General features: G+C 43.4%; 1 protein-coding gene across 1 annotated transcript in view; it reads left to right on the forward strand.

Annotated features, from left to right (window-relative positions):
* The first annotated feature begins 3,757 nt into the window (after window positions 1-3,757).
* The window catches only part of LOC111260584 (uncharacterized), a 183,135-nt gene continuing 173,232 nt past the window's right edge, over window positions 3,758-13,660 (forward strand). The window contains exon 1 of the mRNA XM_022833463.2: window positions 3,758-4,349. The gene's annotated coding sequence lies outside the window, so the exon portion shown is untranslated. The remainder of the gene's footprint in view (window positions 4,350-13,660) is intronic.

A 13,660-nucleotide genomic window follows, 5' to 3' on the forward strand; every position in this document is an offset into this window, starting at 1 on the left:
TTCCAAAATTACCCATTGGCTTTTCATATATTACATAATGCTGGCTACGATACCGTCTTCATCTTGAATTGTAGTAGTTTTGAGGCTCGTTTTGTCCCGACTGAATTCTCAGACGCACAACTTCTATGGCATTATTAGGGCAGGCAGCGACAATTCAATCAGTCGCCTTTCTTGGCTTAACGAACAGTCTCAAATTTATGACATTTCAGGTTGCAATCATTCAGGCCTCCTGAACGTGACTGCTCCAACTATTTGCAACCGAGCAGAAAAAAAAATCTTCAGATTTAAACGTCGATTGATATTGTAGTAACGTATTTAAGTAGTTTGGTAGTGTAGGAACGTTTTGCAAACAGCCGTTACGGTTTTTTTCAACGAATAAACTGCTTTTTGTCCTAATGGACTGCTATTGTTTAACTATTCGAGGACTAGAATCTCTGTTTTTTTTCTATGTATGCCTTTCCAACGAATTTGATTACTGTTCATTAACAATCCGACAGTGTAGATTGGCCAGTTGTGGAAGATCATTCGTTCATCTGATACTAAAATAATAATAAGTTATATTTATACGCATTCCAACGGTCCGGTGTTTCGATTAGGTTTTGCTACTAGAGAAACCAGACACACTCTTCATACATGTCTCTTCTAATATTTCACTGCTTTCTTCCTGCTCAAATCTCCTCAATGATGAGGTTCCGTCCGCTGTTTTTGAAGTAAGTTGTTTTTGTCAGTCTTTTCAGGATTATCCAACGCTGATCATACGCAAAAATGTTTAACTTTCAATTCCAACTTACAACATATATAACATATCTATTGTAAGTGTCTTAGGCAAGTGAGGATAATTATCTATAATGAAAGCGTTAGGGAACAGAACAATTTTATGTATCAAACTGCCGGTCAACTTCTTGTAGCGTTGTCAGCGAAATTGAAAGCTACGCTGCTGAAGCCGCGCCGACGATGCCAGCGGCCATCCTAGATGCATCGTCGTTTTAACATTCGCCGTTCTATTTCCTGTGGCGTTTCAGTCATATATTCGTAGGCGACGTCCACCAAACATGAGTCAGACACCGTGTGAGCGAAGCTATTGCTCAACGAGTCGCTTCATGAGTCACTGTATGGTACGTCACGTCCGAATCCTTGTCTTCATTGCATCGGAATTGTAACGATTGTAATAATGAAAACATCGTGCATTACATATTTATGCGAAATTATGTTGTTCTTTCGCGCGACGTGACCGAATGAAATATATGCCTTCACTGTGATTTTATAGTTTATGGACTTTTTGTATCGAAGAATCAGTCAAGGGTATGACACCACAAAGTTCGGTTCCTGTATTGGTGGACTCAACCACCACGCTGAGCGCGCATCAACCGCGGCTAAATCTATCGGACATTTAATTAAGTTGTTGAAAGCAAATAACAATTTTTTCCAAGATAGGCAAACACTCAAGCTTCTTGGACAACTTTGCTGGTCGATGCTTGCTATGTTACAAAAAGTTATCATTTATATAAACCCTGTTCGTCAGATGGCTATCAGTGGGGTCAATAGCGCTTTGCCTATGGCCAACACGCGAGTGAATTCAGTGTGTTGTAAAGTCGTTCTATATTGTGCGAAGCGTACTGTGAGCGATACCCTCCGATAAGGTGTGGTAAGGCGAGGTGCGACCCTTTGCTGTCGGCAGTTTGCCCCTTTTTGGGTATTGCATAACATCACTTCTGTCCTCCCTGTTGTCGTAGGTGGTCATGTTGTGCACAGTCACGCCAGGACTTTTCGAAGAAGACGTACCCCGTGGGCGATTCAGGTTAGACACGAACTTTAGAGAAGCAGCTTTACCAAGTACAGAGTTGTGTTAATCAGTATGCAACAGGTCAGTCAGTGGAAGAAGCCTACACTTTTGTAGGCATTTTAGGTTGCTCTTAGCTACTTTACAGAGGTTCAACATTTCCCCAGCAGTCAATAAGTGGCCCACTATATTGACCATAATATGGATTTCCCATCATTGTTACCTGAGTATGCAAACTTCTCTACTAGATGCTTCAAACTATTTTACACCCAATTTTTTTTTTATGAAAATTGATTTCAAACGACATTTTTAGTCAAATAGTTTAGTTATATTAACTAAAAATACCGTGCCTATTTAAGAAGCGACTCGCTTTTCGTGTGTATGCATAAACATGAACTGAGGACTTGAAGTCAGATTTATTCACTTACTTAGCATTCGTATATAATTTAATATATGACTAAATATAAACAGAACCTTTGAGTAATTTTATATATATATATATATATATGTTCTTTCTTTTTGTGAAAAACGCATCAAGGTGACTAAATAATCGGGCAAGACAATTTCGTAAATACCTCACAAATGTCCTTGGAGTATGATGTAGAGATTCAAACACTTCAAAATGGCATGTCATCAAAAGCTACCTAACTACATGACACACATTGCTGCCTTATGGATGTAAAAGCGGTCGTAGAAAAAGTGGATTGTGATGATGGGAATAGCAAATATTGACGAAAATATTCAATAAGTTCATTCTGGAGGTGGTCCTTTGGCCATGTGTCCTTGACGCGCTCTTGCCACGTGTCTTGAACAAAAATTGCTAGTGTTCGATGCAAACACTAACTCCTGGCTGATCTTATTGATGCTCACTGATTGATCGCACACATTTTGCGGCCAATCCGGATTAATCAATTTAATCAGCACCGCGACATTGCCGTGATGGCCAAAATACGGAACTTCTTGCACTCATGTAATAAAAATTCACTTGAGTAAATGTAACGTTAAAATGTGCATTTATGAGTTGTTTCGACAAGCAAAAACCTTTTAAAAAAGGCCGAGTTTACCGACCTTCACATGCGGGGTGCGAGGTGTCCCAGTATGTCCTTATTTACCTAACCTGTTGATTCCATAAGCATTGGTAAACTAAACAGCCGAACGCAGAACACTTGCAAAGTTCCATTCCAATGGTGCATATATACACAAGGAACAAGACAAGGCCACGAGCTTCCCAGTTTTTCTAACAACATTCTACTTCTTCAACTGCCTCTATAAAACCTAGATCGATAATATTAGTAAGCAAGCAATTGGACGTTCTTTGCTACCCACAAAAGAACCATAGAAAAATATCCGAGATATCACTCATCATCTCGTGATAATATTAAACCAGTTACAAAGCCACTAGCCAAGTCAATTGTTTAGAGTAAATCGACCGACTGATTAACGCAGCAACAATTGTCGTTTGACCTTCCGCTTATTGTTCTCAGCTTCCTACAATTCCTTTACTTCGACGAAACTATGATGGCCAACATTTGACGAATGATATACAATGCCAACGAACTCGACGCATCAGGACATTCTTGGGCCGTTACCTCAGCTCTTCATTCCTTTGTCGACCCGCTCTACCGTCGTCTTTGCCTATATCCTCGTAGTCCTTTACACTACCCATCTTTGTGGGTCTCTTCCTCTTGGACTTTCGCACTCTTCTTTTCTCTCTCTCTCTCTCTTGCTCTCGTTCTCTTTCTCCCTTTCTTTTTTCCTAGCTTTTCTTCCCCAGCGCTTCTTCTTCCTGTACTCACTTTGGTGTAGTGTGTCTTTTGTTTCCGCCCACTGAACGTCATCGGCCCATGTGTCTGTGTTCCCATCACCCAGATGGCGCCACCGGCGACCCGACGGTTGGCCCTTACCCTCGACGTGGCCTCACCCTCGCCCTCGGCTGATGTGTATAAGCCCTTCAAGGCGCACGTTGCCTCCACATTCGTTTGCGCCGAGTGCGTCCTGGCAAGCCATCCTTGCGGCTTGCCCCTGTCACGCTCTCAGGGCCCGTATTAGGTTCCGTCCACGAGCAAGATCTCAGCTTACGAGATCAGACCACGGTGAGGTGTACAGTGGACAAAGTGCGAGCTAGTTTCGAAGACGAATCCCGCAAAAGCTAACGACCAAATATAAATACTACTACAACTGCTATCACAGATTGATCAGGTGTATGTGTGTGCGCGATAACCGAATAGTGATAGCGGCACGGCCATAACGACCAAAAGCAATATCTGTCTGTTTATCTACCTAAAAGCCTCCATCCGATCAGGTTTACTGCGTATTTAGCAGGCATCGAGTGTAGAGTGGTGGGAAAAATATTGTGTACGAACCCATAAAATGTATGCAGACTGAGAGAAGACAGGTTTGAAGGGGTTGTCCAATACATCTACGTTTGTTATTACACGTAAAGTCAGCGAATATATACATTGTATTGAAGGTGATTTTAAGTGGTGCGCTATAGCAAGACTGATAGAAGCTAAGGTTTCGGCAGGTGACAACAGAGAACAAAATCAGCGTCCACAGACTCCATAATAAGGTGAGTAAATAGGTAAGAAAAAATATGATTTTTCCGGCAGTGTGACGTGACCTTGACTATAAAACCGCCACCTGCCTGCACAGTCTCGCACTTCATGCAGGGAGTGGTACTACTTTTCGTAATGAAAGAGATACCCACAACGCTATACACGTATAAGGTTCTGATCATATCGTTTGAAATATCGAATTAAGCAAGAAATGCTTCCAGTCGATATCTTCTTTTTTACACAAGAACGGGTTTACCAAAGGAAGAAACGCTTTTGACAGTGAAACAATCACAAAAATGTTCGACAAGAAGGGATATACAATAGACATGCTTTGTAAGGATGCGGAAATGCTCTTGTAGGATTGTTTTCACTTTTTGTCTTCCCACCAAGCGAATCTTCGAGCACGGTAAAGTTTCAAAGCAGACCACGATGTCTTTCTTATCACGGTCTTCCATCTACCTTGTCACTCTCGGAAGATAACGTCTGGGTTTTGTCCCGTCTAACCGTCCGACGCAAGGTAACCCATTGAAGTCGTTGACCGTATGGTGCAGGCACCATATCCAAGCCACTTCGTACTCTAACTGCCTCGTTTCGTCTTCACGCTGACGCCAGCTGTCACCTGTGTAGATTCACTTCGGGTAGGGGGCGGTTCGATATATAGATATGGTTTCGTTGGTTGGTTTGAGGATGCTAGGAGCCTACAACCGTGTTATAGCCTTAAGGCGCTATAATCGCCCCGCTGTTATATTTTAGTAATCTGGAAAAAGGGACGTCAGCGGCCCTTGCTGCCGCAACCACGCGATGCTTGTATGAGTACCATTTCTGAACAGAGGAGAGTAGGAAACCGGTTATGTCCCCTAAGTTGGTTCGCCGAACCATCTATTCTAAGGGATCAGGGACGAGAAGGAGTTGCTATTTGTGCTGGCTCAAGCATGGGCTTCGTCATACCTTGTATTTTCTCCTGTAGTGGTCGATCCTCCGTCCCTTCGTGTGCTCCTATCCCCTTCTGAAGTAGATCACCTTTGAATTTTGACAACAGAATTTCGCTACGAGCGCTTCGACTACAACGCCTCGGCTACGGGTCTGCAGTGGTGGTCGTGGTCGACGCCTATCTGAGGACGGAGACAAGTTGGAGAAGGTGCCGCCGATTTACAAGCAAAACGAATATATGACGGGTGCTTCGGCTGCAGTCAAGACGAACAGCGTGAAATATCGGAAACATTCATGAAGGGAAGAATCCAAAGAGACGACCTGCGTATGGTCGTGTCGTTCCCTGATATGAACTGGACAAGATTTATGGAAAGAGATAAATAAAGACAAACTGAAACGGCGAGTAACGCTAAATAATGCTATATCAAAATAGTAAGATCGGCGCATCATCCCGAATGTCTGAAGAAAATAAAGTTTAACTGACAAACAGATAAATGTATGTTATGTAGCATAATAAAAAAAGGACTCTGCAATAGACTCGCGTCTGCCTTGGCGCTTCAGTGACTTGCACCTATGGCTTATTAATATTAGCAGACACGCTTCTCAGTTAACAGACATGCAAAAAAACTACGCATCTTACCGGTTAATAGAACTGAATAAGGTTCGATTTTTAGAATCCTTGATTTCGCAAGAGAATACACTATCTGTATTTGGATAAGCAAAAACCCTCTTCCTGTCACTTGTTAGCTCCACAGAGCGAGTTGAAAAAAACAAGGGGCCGAATTCACAATTTTCTGATGGGGCCCTATTATTTCTCAAGACCGCGAGATAGGTTCCGGTACAAACGTTTTTTCAATTACGTTTCGGTACGGCAATTTCCTCTTGATAACATTGATTTTTTTCTGTTCTATTCGATTTTGTTGAGGTTGGGCGACGGTTTATGCAAAACCGAGCTACTACTGGTAAATTGCTCGTAACTTTATGACTCATTCGCCCTCTTGAATTGTGTTACCATCGCTTAAGTTCGGCCGTGCCAGCTTTTAGAGTGGTCTGTATGCTTAATGGAGACAGTAGTAGATAGATAGCAACTTGTAGAATGTTGTACGTTGCTCTTAGCTTACGACGAATCGTTGTGGGATGCCTTTGGCACCCCCTCGTCCCATTTTGCTCCTCTCTCTCGTGTGCGTTTTCCTCTAGCCTGTGCCAGCCTCGTGGAACGTATGCATAGGAGTGTGCCGTTGGAGTACAGCCCGCATGCCATGTGTCCTATGTACCGTCAGGCATTCTGGCTTAGGCTTCGGTGACTACGATACGGCCTGAACAACCAGTCGTAGTTGTCCAAATAGTTCGAGTTTGTAGTTGTGTAAGACAGATAAGGGTTTCTGACGTTCCCATTACTAGCTCCCGGAAGCTAGCCATTCTAACCGCCAAAACTTTTTGCCTATGGCATTAAGCATCCTGTTGGTTGAGTCAGAGATGGCTCGCGAAGTTTTGTGCCCCTCTGAAAAGCTTGCTTGCCCACTTTGCCGTGGTCAGCAGCTTGTTAGCAATGGACCCAATGATAGGGCGGGGAGCGAGTTTGTTGCCAAATATACACATATTGTAATTAGCTGCTCGGCAAGGGACAAAAACGTAAAGAGATGGTTGGTCTCAAAGAGATTAGTCTAAGATCGATTTTATGCCGAGAGCCGATCTTGATATGTAGCGATTATCAGTTCGCTGAGTGATCAACAACTAACTGGTAACCGGTTGGAACAAGCTATAATTATTTATACATGTTGTTTGTTGATTGTTTTGTTTTACATTCTATGATAAACAGAATAGCAATAGAAACAGGCTGGCCACAATCTCACTTTACATTACTTCTGAAATAACCTCTCACGTTTTCGGTGCAATATTGAAAGTCGTCATTGATAACGAAATAGATTGTGAGGATGAAAACATTTTCGGAACAGGATCGCCGATTATGTTAATTTGCCGTTTGTCGGCTACATTCAACATGTTAGCAATAACTGTGAACAAACAAAAGCATTCTGCTATGTTAATTGCAAACTGCACACTGCGAAACCTGCCAGCTCCATTGCGCTCGGGTCTACCAAAGCATGCCTATTGAGTCAAGATTGAGCCACCATGCGTGGTAAGGTTCGCATTAGGATACGTAAATTGTATGCGCGACCTCCCTGCCTTAGCTGTTACCGTCTTCTCTTACGTGCCCCTATTACAACTTGCTCATTGCAGTAATCCAGCATGTTTTATAACACTGATACTGGCGACAATAGCTAGAGAAAGGGCTATAGCTCAAGCCAAAACAAGCGGAAGGGAGGCAGCAGCAAGCAGGAGTAAGTACGAGGAATGGCTTGGAAGGACCGCTCTTGCGATAAAGAAAACAAGGTCGTATCTCGCATACATCCACCGTTTTTATATCGAAGCAGAGTCGGCTACGACGCGCTGGTCGACTTTGTCGTCGTTTTCGTCTTTGTGTTTCCATTACAAGAACTCAGCCTTGGTCGCCGACAGAGGCTTCGGGCAGCGCATGTCGCGTTCACTGACACTGGGGCAAGTTGCAATGGTGCCACTAGGCAAAATTGTCGAGGATCTTAGTCTTTCACAAGTTGCCACTCGAATGTAGGTAGATACGGCTAAGCAGCATTCTGACTGAGTATGCCTGTATTTTTTTCTAACCTTCGCTTTTTTTGTCCTTTTCATTGTCTTTTTTGCTTCTCACTCACTTTTTTCGTGCACTCATTATTGGATCTCCGTTCGCTCTTTGTTGTCTTCTGAACGAGCACGGCGCAGACGGGGGGAACGACAACAACAACAACGTAAGTCGTTCATTCGTTGTCAAGGGTTGGAGTTTCGAGGACTTGTCGACTTGCAGACGGCCTCGTATGAAGCGCACGATAGAAGGAACCTAACCCAATATGGTTCGTGGTCTGGGCAGCGGCGGCGAGTGGGCATGCGGCAAGAATAACGGCTGACGTCGAAAGGCACAGCCAAGCATCCGAAGCCACTGAGGATAACTTTGGAGACTTGCTATACAACTCGTGCCGCCGCCGGCGCTAGCGCCGCAAAGTATGTCAAGCGGGTAGATGGTTTAGTGGGCATTTAGCTGGTTCAGCGAGCCATGTCGCATCTTTTCAGAAAGAAGACGAAGAAGAGAAGTTGAAGGCGCAGCGAGGAATCGCCCAGCCAAGTCTCGGACTAGGAAAACGACGTAAAGACCGACGGGAGGAAAGGGCAGACAGAGAGATCTTGAACACAATAGACTCAACGTACACTCTGTGCCCAAGCCCGTCTCGGGTGCAGGGTGTGCATGGTCTTGTAGGCTCTCATACAGGCTGGCAGTCGTCGTTCTGGCACCGGCGTCACCTTCTTCGTTCCGTAGAGACGTTTGCTTTGGGCATCCGCGGTATGAGCGGAGAGAAGATACGGCAATAGAGGAAACTTTGCGAGCAGGAGAATGTGAGACCGAGAACAAGCTTTTTCGCAAAAGTCTGTGTTAGTGGCAAGGGGGAGCTTCGTTTCAAAGAGGCTCCCAATGGTAGAGGAAAACGGCTCGAAGAGGCTGCTGGTTGAGCGAATGAGCGACGAGCTTGTGAATCACTAACGGTTAGCGTTAAAGTGGAAATTGAGGTATTTTCGAGAGCATAACGCAGCACAGCGGTAGCAGGGGGTATTAGAAACAGCAGCAATAGCAGCAGCAGCAGCAACGAGGGCCGTAAAACGAGGAACACCCTACGGCTGCCAAAATACGAGTTCATTGTTTTGATGGCATGGCTCAACCCCTAATCATTTTCTTGCCGTCGTCCTTTTCAAATATCCACATCGGGTCGCGTGACCATCGTGTTAACAGATTGAATGTCGCGACAGTAGGTGGAGGACATTCGGCATTCGGCTATGGGTTGTCGCAGCACAATTTAGAAACGGATAGCATTGAAAGAGGTTAGAGAAGCTCCACGGTGCTAACAGCGGATTCAGACTAATTGGCCGCTATACCACAGAACGCTAGTTGGGTATCCGGTTCAAAAGCTGGATGGGCAGTTCCTGAAAACAGCTTCGTATTTTAGCTCTTTTTGGCGATGTCAAGATAACTTTTTTGGCGAAAGCTCGTACACGGTAGTGCAGCTTTCCTTTATCGGGAACGTGGGACCGTCTTAAGATGTGCTTGTTCATGTCGTTATGATTATTAGTTAGTCGGCACTTACAGCAACTTCGAGCACCGAGTTTGTACAGAAGCTCTAGTGTCATTCTATTTTTGTCTAGGTTACGCTAAGCATGAATCTCAAACAAAGTCTCATCACAATCGAGTGATACTGTCAGTCTTCGTACTTTATCATGTTGAAGCCTGTCAAGAAGAAACGTACCGCTTTCCACGTCAATTCGGTAAATTAACAGAACACGTTAAAGCTTCATCAAATGAGATACGTTAGGTTATAAGGTCTGTTGGTCGAACGATTCATAGGGGCGTTAGTAGGCCTTAGAATATCTCTAGCAATATAGGTTGCAACGAGAAATACTGTATCTATACGAAATTTTGAATCCAGGCAACTTATAGACCTTTCAGTGTCTTACACTGAGACCGTGCTATTGGTGAAGCTCCCGAATGAATCCAGTGTCTTGTGCCTACGAAAGCCTTGGATGTGTCGCTGTCTTCCTGCACGCGTGATCAGATCAACAGCCGTTGTCTCTCGTGTATCTTGTTAGGGAGGTTGAAAGGAGTCAGGGGCGGACCGGCGGTCGCGGAAAGGGAGGGCGTAAAACGGGTATAGATCTCGCACTGCAGGCACTCCGCTAGTTGCCTGGCTGCAGCTTTAGAAGCAACAGATGAATTGAGCGAACGCAAAGCTCATGAATACGAAAGCTTCGTCTGAGAATAGACCACTTCTTCGGGTAGTGCCAGACAGCCAACAAGCAGCCGAGGGTTTAAAGTGCTATATATATATATATATATATACATCGACGATTCTTTACAATGATGAACGATAACAAATATCATCAAAATTGGCACAAACATCCATAATAATGCACTGGATGGCACTGAAAAGCAGCAAGGTTATATTGACATTATAAGAAATAGTGGCCTTTACTCCGCCTCATTCAAGTTCGATGCTAAACTATCTTTTTTGATGTAAAGTATGAGAGTGCTGAGCCCCCTTCTCCTTAACGTGTAGTTGATTACTTGTATACTCGCATTTTTATATGTACAGACTTGTTTTGTATTTAAAATAGCATTTCCTCTCTTTAACGAAAATGTTAAGGCAGACACCTGAGAGGAATTTGTTCGGAGAAGATTGAGTAAGATATATACTCCGTTCATAACTAAGGAGCAGTAAACAACTGAGTTTATTATTGAACGTATGCTTATGCGCCTTTATCTTTCGATAAGCTCGTTTCGATTCAAGTAAGTCCTGTGGTAGTTACGTTAGCTAAAAGCTATCTAAGCCACGCGTAGTGAAATGAAGAAAGTTTAAACAGATTGTTCTCCCAATCAAAGTAACAGGAGAATGCCTTTACGTTACCATAACACCATGCTAATAGGAAACTTGAACTGCTGAAAGTTCTAAATGAACACACATATATACAACTCTTACTCCGGAACCCATACGATGGACGGTTTACCCATTGCAAGGCTTGTATATATACATAAGACGGGGTATTTGAATTCGGAGTTTTCGAATTGTTTCGAGGAGCGTATCTGTACAACAAATATAAACTCCAACAACATTTCCTACATGTGCTACAAGTGTCATTTCTAACGGTTATGCTTGCCCAATAAAATCACTATTGAGCACAATCAGAGCTTCAATACATTCCTTGAAAATAAACTTCCTTTAAAAAAAAAAACGCCTAGCAGTCTGTTTGCCGTCTGAATCCTTAAAACGCGAGGACTTAGACAGCAAAACATTCCAAAAAAATGTAAAATAACACAAAAAGTCTTAAGCTTATCTGAATGGCCATTGATATTATTATTTTCAAAATGGCCGTTCATCTTGTATCGAAAATCCAGGTGCGTCAAAGGTTTCTGAGCCAGACTTTTAATCTTGGCTTTTGTTTATACCGCGTGAAGGGACTGGATAATAGACAATGTTCGCTTAAGAAAGCGGCGTGCCGTTAGCCTTGCCATTTTGTTTCATACAAAGAACTACTAAGAGTAGATACGACAAACAACTTGGTAAGATTTTTTTCAAATTTGAATGCCGAATATACATATAACATCAAGCAAGTAATAGACAGAACGACGTGTCCTGGTGAGAAGCAGCCAGCCACGAAAGCACGATTGTTCTCGCATTTAATATTCGCTAATGATTATTGGTATAACTGAATGTCTTTAGAGATCCAGTTTTGGATGTGGTAGTTCTTTGATGAGTATCTCAGCAGAGCCGTAAGGCCATGTCATAAAAGGTTATGAAGAGTAAGGTCGTCTAACCTAACCTAACCTATTCAACGACAAATGCTTGTTGAATCAAGGTTTTAACTATATACGACCACTTCAATTCTATCCTAACTATCAATTCTATCCTATCTAAGCCTTAATAATGCCATTTTTTATATTATATTCTGTATGTGCTGAGATACGATTGGCTTTTAGGATCCTCGCTTTGATTAGAGGCTTTGTAGAAGGATCTGCGATTACAGCCCAGAAGGAAAGGAGGAAAATTTGTTTAGTTCTGATTGTAACAATCCAAATATTAATTACTTGTTTATCTTATGTACAAAGCAAAAGTTCATAAGGTTAAGGGTTGCTTGCCTTTCACTATTATTAACGGAATCACCCAGCCAATTAGGTCACGTCAACAAAGCATATGGAATGTAGTGAAAGCTGTCATCCGAACGACAAGATTGATATGCACTGACTTAGATAGCTGGATAATGAGGCAATACTTTGCCCCACAGAACTTCGAGGCACTAACTTCATGCTATCAGTTATCAGTGAACACGTGGTTTTTCTATATTGGTACGTGATGCAATACCAGAATCCCTGCCGCCTTCTGCTACTTTTTGTTCCAACAAGGAACATATATCAGCGCCTCATTCAGCCTCATTCATGCGTGCTGCATAGCCGTCAGCTTCGTTGTATATTTTGTGTCCGTTTTGGCAGCTGTGAAAATGCGATTCCGGGCAGAATGGTTTGGCTGTGAAATCGACGTAAGCCAACTGCGGAGTACCGACCGGCTTTGTGTTGGTTTCCCGAAAAGATCGCCTAAAATAGCCTGCTCAGAAGGAGCCTGAATGCCGCCCGCCATAACGATAAGGTTTAGGGGAGCAGCTACAGTGGCGGTAGCGGCAGCGGCAGCGGCAGCAGCTCTGGAATATGACGCCGTAAAGGAACCTAATGGTGTGTGATCGTATCGCCACGCGTTGCCCATCGTCTCAAATAATTACGGACTCATTAAATAGAATGTTATCATCTACAAACAGGAGCTCGTCGTCAGACCCCCGCCAGCCCGATCACGCGACTATCAACCGGTTTAGGAAACTGCGCTAATACGGCAGTGCATGTAACACCGCTGATGTTACGAATACATTGTTAGAACAATAACTCGTGATACTGTTTTGTTGCCAATATGTCCATGGGAGAGGAGATGAAAGGGCAGAACGTAAGGGGTAAGCAATATGGAGTAGCGGCGATGAAACTTCATGACGTACGTAAATAATAAGTTACATGGCTTCCTATGTATGGCATGCACGCTCAACATATTTCTGGTAAATTTTTGTAATCTTCATATCAATATACACAAATCTGTTGTAAGGATGTTAATGATCACTCATCGCTGTTAAAATAATAATAAATGGAGCAGTTTTACAAGGCTGAAAGCGCCACTACGATTTCATTTGGTGGCTAACACCCAAAATGTGTTCTGCTCAGTGGTCGTATCTGCAATTGTTGTTTCTGCATGTGCTAGTGAGCAATCAATACGATATACTAGCGTACCCGTAGAACCGTATAGATCTCATACTGCGGCGGCTTATTATCTAGACAGATACGTCTACGGCAGGAACAATCATCAGCAAGAGCTAATACGTTCGTGCAAACGTAACGTTTGCTGGTAGTAAATAATACGAAACAACAGATATATGTGCGCCTGCCATATAAATCTAACATCGTTGCGCATGGACCATGTCCGTTTGTCGCTCAAATGGCTAAGATGCGCCTCTGTGAGCGCCAAATGCGACTTCAAAGGTGGTGAAAGCAGAACGAGGTTGACGTGGTTCGTTGAAGCGTGCCCTTTTCCGCGTCGTCACAGTTCACCGACTATCGGAGACAGGAAAAGCGGGCCAAACATAGGAAGTAGCAATGAAGCGTTTGCTTTCGTTGAATACGAGCGAGGCAACGGCAAATCAGGTACAGAAAAGCGGATCGAAGAAGCCGTTTATTTTGAAGTGTTACTCCTTC

This window comes from Varroa jacobsoni, unplaced genomic scaffold, assembly GCF_002532875.2.
Source record: "Varroa jacobsoni isolate VJ856 unplaced genomic scaffold, vjacob_1.0 scaffold_454, whole genome shotgun sequence".
Classification (NCBI taxonomy): domain Eukaryota; kingdom Metazoa; phylum Arthropoda; class Arachnida; order Mesostigmata; family Varroidae; genus Varroa; species Varroa jacobsoni.